The sequence below is a fragment of the Mesocricetus auratus genome, unplaced genomic scaffold (genome assembly GCF_017639785.1).
Source record: "Mesocricetus auratus isolate SY011 unplaced genomic scaffold, BCM_Maur_2.0 Super-Scaffold_2245, whole genome shotgun sequence".
In the NCBI taxonomy this organism is placed as follows: domain Eukaryota; kingdom Metazoa; phylum Chordata; class Mammalia; order Rodentia; family Cricetidae; genus Mesocricetus; species Mesocricetus auratus.
Window position 1 is genome coordinate 19,833,160 of NW_024429180.1, and position 4,903 is coordinate 19,838,062.

The 4,903-nt window shown below is 44.8% G+C and overlaps 1 long non-coding RNA gene across 1 annotated transcript; it reads left to right on the forward strand.

The window, feature by feature from the left end:
- Positions 1–218: 218 nt before the first annotated feature.
- On the forward strand, positions 219–3,279 carry LOC121141940. Its single transcript, XR_005878922.1, has 2 exons — positions 219–815; positions 3,138–3,279. It is a non-coding gene; the product is annotated as an uncharacterized LOC121141940 (long non-coding RNA).
- Positions 3,280–4,903: the final 1,624 nt, after the last annotated feature.

Sequence of the window (4,903 nt, forward strand, 5' to 3'; positions counted from 1 at the left end):
TATCCAGCCTCCTTGTTACTAGGGGGCCCTGTGACAGCTTCTGGCCACTGAATTCAGGGGAAGTGACGCAAAGTCTTTTTAAACTTGACTCTTAGCATCTCATGCAAGCTTTCAACTCACTGTTCTTCATGTTGGAGACTACATATTCCATATGCTAACATTCCAAGAATAAAGAATGCTGTCTGACTTGCATCCAACTATGACACGTGTGATGAGCAAACTAGCATTAAGCCACTGAGACGTGAGGCAGATCACCCAAATTCTGTCAGGGAACAAGTTGCTCCAGATAATTCAAATTAATAGACTTTAATGAAAGAACTCTCAGATGTGTCAACAGAGTGGGAAGAGGCATGGGGACAGGAAGCTGTCACCACCCCTACAACTAAATGGACAACAGGAATCAGAGCTCTGACTGGCGCCCAGGAGGAGCTGCCGGGCAGGAGCCCCAGCGAGAAACTGGCTCAGCCTTTGCCAGATGTGCTGACAAAGCAGGGAACACCTTGACACGCCTGGATACCGTGTCTCCAGAGACGCCTGGATACCGTGTCTCCAGAGACGCCTGGATACCGTGTCTCCAGAGACGCCTGGATACCGTGTCTCCAGAGACGCCTGGATACCGTGTCTCCAGAGCCGGCGCCCTCATTAGCTAACCCCAGCAATGGGGCCTCCCAGGAGTGCAGCTGATGCAGTCCCTAAGAGCCAACCTCCTGGGACACCAAAGTTCAGTGAAGGGACAGAGTAGATCTGGGAGGAGCTGCTCCGGTTTATCTGTTGTGGCAACTAGATTTAGTCACAGATTTAAGCAGACTTTTAAAGTAAGTTTCTTCTTTTCAGAGCTGGACTTTAAACCTGGTATCTCATGCGCACTAGGGAAACGTTCTGCCCGAGTCACACCCCCAGCTACTCAAGCAACATTTCCTCCCATACAGCATGATTTTAAAAACATAGTAAGAGCATACAGAAAAAGCTGAAGTGAGCCAAAATCAGAGGCAGCAGGATGTGTGGAAGTAGGGAACTGACTGTATTTTCTGAGAATATTTTCTCAAATTCTTTTTAGGTGAAGAAACAAACTAGGAAAGAAACAACAGCCAGTATGAAGACTCCTTAAAAAATAAATTTTCAGACGATCCAGCAATTCCATTGCAGAGTATATCCAACTGTGAAAGCAATAAGAATTTTTTTAAAAAGTAGAGTAAGCAAGCAAGCATAGCTTCTAGACTTGGGATGGTCTTTATAGGTGTCCCCCAAATTAGTGCAAAACAGCTAGACCCCTCACCACTATACTGTTAAATTACCACCTCCAACATCACCATTGGCTAGGCAGTAACCATCGACTATGAACTGTCATCAGCCACACTTCTGTTAGCTGGGAGGGAAGAGGTTCAGTTCTGAAGGAGGAATCAGTACCACTGAGTCTTTTTTATTTTTGTTTTTGTTTTTCGAGACAGGGATGCTCTGTATTGTTTTGGAGGCTGTCCTGGAACTCGCTCTGTAGACCAGGCTGGCCTCGAACTCGCAGAGGTCCACCTGCCTCTGCCTCCCAAGTGCTGGGATTAAAGGTGTGCGCCACCAACGCCCGGCCCCACTGAGTCTTAATATTGCTCAGATCCAGTCTCTCCTATAGAATGCCTACTACATAGTCAAGAGTCTGTGTGAGGTATTGTTTCCCCTGCAGATATGTGGTACAGCTAGAGCTCCAAATGCTTTTCCCATACCGGCACCTTTACCCACTATTGCAAAAGCTAGAACTTTTAATGGTCTTAGCAGCCCTGAGAAATCTAGGCCTTTCTTTGGTCACCTCCTTCAGGCATACAGATTGTGGGCCTGATTTAACATTAAAACTAAGTCACAGGCACCAAGAAAATCAACTTGTATGTTAAACATACTCTCCATTTTCATATGTAACTGTAGCCCCATTTATCTTTGAAGAGATACATCAGTTGCTTTTGTTAAGAGAGAGAACCAACGCATGAGTAAAGTAACTATAATTTAATATTCCAATGGGGCTCTTATGGATCATCTGGTGGGAACATGACATTGTTGAGCCTCAGGTCTATGAACATGGCTTAAAAAACAAATATTGTAAGGGGTCACTGGGATCAGGGCAACTATTTTTCTAGTTTGGATTCCTAAACTCCTGTTCTATTTGAGGAAAAAGCATTGCTATGCTATACATGAATTACAGCAGTCCTTTAGTGTTTAACAGTCCTTGAAAGTATTTAACTTTGGTAACAAAAACCAACCTAAATATTTATAATGATAGTGATGTTTTTCTTTTGTGCTGTCTTTGAACTTTTGGCTATGTTCCTGCCTCAGATTTCTGAGTGTTGTTACTACAAGGGTCGGTCACTGCATATGGCCGTAGAGTGAATTGTTCAAAGCTGAAATGCTGTGGTTCAATTTCTGCCCTTAGCAGAGTTACACCTCATATGACTTCTGTCTTGGTCAAGAAAGCATGAACTGGTGGAATTACACCATAAATATGATTTTCCAAAAAGTTGTGATTTGTATCCACAGGTAATATTTGAAATCGATTTTTGAGGAATGAAGATGTCCAAATGTAACTCAATCCTCTTAGAACCTGAGCTAATTGCCTGTAGGAATATTTAAAAGCTATCATAAAAAGATAAGTCCATGCTTATCTATCAGAGCACCCGAGAGCTACTGTATACCATTTATATTCACATGGATGTGGTGGCTTCCTATAGTTCTAACGACACAGAGGATGGCCTGAGGCCAGGTGTCTGGAGCTAGTGTGTGGTGACAGTCAGACACCGTTCAAAGACAACGATGAATTCCAACCACCTCATTAATTTGTATCTTCAGTTTGGTGCTAGTAATGCTATCTGAAATGCTGCAGACTGAAATGCCATCATAGGTGCTCGAAATGCCATAATTCTATGACCCTTAAAATGTGGAGGTCACTGAAGGAGGAAACATGACATCACTCTCCCTCTCCACCAATTTGTTCCCAGCCACCAAGCTCGTTTTTAAATGCTTTTGTATGCTATGGTACAGGAAAACACACAGACTTGTGGCCCCACGGTTTCAACCTCTTTTGTGCCTGATAGTATACATGCTTCCTGTGTTGGAAGCTCGTCATTGCTATTTGATTAAAAATATTTTTCTTATTTCAGAAACACAGCCTCACTGGACTTATGGAAATCCTCCTGCCTTCACTCAGCCTCCTAATCCTGGGACTATATACGTATACCATTGTGTCCAATAGAGCATTGATCATTTAAATAAAATTCAGGGCTTTTTTTCTTGTTTTACATACTCATCATGGTTCCTGCCTTGTAATTTACTATACTATAGCAAAAGTAGCTTTCTTTTTTTAAAAATGTATTTTTTAAGATGCAGAAAAGAAAAAATATTAATGGGATAAAATTTTTTAAAAAATTGTAGCCCAGATTTACAATGTTAAGTGGAAAAGAATGGCGAAAACCTGCGGTCCTAAAAGTGAAAGATGAAGCCATGGTCTCATTGCAGGACGACAGACTTAGTCTTTTGAGAAATGAGCTTATTAACCACAAAGACAGAAAAATACGCCCACAATAAAACCGGCAAAGGCAAGATCTGCCTTAGTTGTTGTAAGCGTTTCGTCGGGATGGGTCAGGACAGGATGGAACAGGAGTGAGTGGGTCAGGTATTCTGGCACTCGGGAGTCACAGAATACCCAGTGTTACACAGCTCAGGTGGAAAGGTATCCTGGAGCTCGGGAGCCAAGGATACTGAGTGTTACACAGCTCAGGTAGAAAGGTATCCTGGAGCTCGGGAGCCAAGGATACTGAGTGTTACACAGCTCAGGTAGAAAGGTATCCTGGAGCTCGGGAGCCAAGGACCACCACAGGTTGCAGTAAGCTTGGCAGCTTACAGCCTTGCCTCAGAGAAAGGCTTCTCCGGTGTGTCAGCTCCGCTCCGGCAGGACAGGGTCTTCCAGCTGGGGATGTTCGCCTAGTGTAGCAGTTTTGCTCCGCAGGAGGTTTCTCGGGCGAAGTTGCTACAGTTCAGCTCTGCTCCTGGAGAGCCGAGCGGAGAGCAGGGAGCCGGGCGGGAGCAGAGTGTAACAACTCCGCTCTGCCAAGGAAGGTTTCCCGGGCAAGTGTTACAGCGCTGCTCGCTCTGCTCTGCTCTGCTCTGCCCAGGGTCGCCTCTGCTCGCTCTGCTCTGCTCTGCCCAGGGTCGCCTTTGCTCTGTCGCAGCCGCAAAAGAAGATCTTCACCCCGAAGCTCATCCAAAGGTGTTTATTGGAAGACAGCTGGACCAGCCAAGCTGAACATACACAGGGTTTATATAGGGGTTCCTGGGGTTGGGGAAGTTTTTCCAGGGTAGGGATTGGTCCGATTTCAGTGCTGAGCTCAGATTGGCTAGAGCTCTGCTCCGGGATTGGTTACTTTTTACACAGGATTAGGGTCAGATTTGGCTCTGGTTTCAGGGCCAAAGTGTGTTTCTTTCTCTGGTCCTTTTTAGCCTTTTGGCTCCAATTTTAGGGCCAGGGTACATTTCTTTCACTGACTCTGATTCCAGGGACAAAGTGTGTTCCTTTGGCACTGGTTTTAGGGTCAGGGTACATTTCTTTGGTTCTGGTTGCAGGGCCAAAGTGTGTTTCTTTGGCTCTGCTCAGGGTGTGTTTCTTTGACTGGTCCCTTTTCCCTACATTCCCCCCTTTTTTGTTTAATAAAACTGGGGTTTGGAAAAGGGGCGGTGTTATCATTAGACTACTTCCTGCTGAATGGGGGCGTCGAGGTTCATGGGGCAATCTTCATCTTTGTCCAGATGTGTCCAGGTGTTGTAGCTTTCTGGTTCCTTAGCTAGGGGCTGATAACCCTGTAATAACAACTGGTTGAAAGTTTGGTTAGAAATTTTTTGAACTTGTTGTTGAAGGAATCTAGACAAAAAA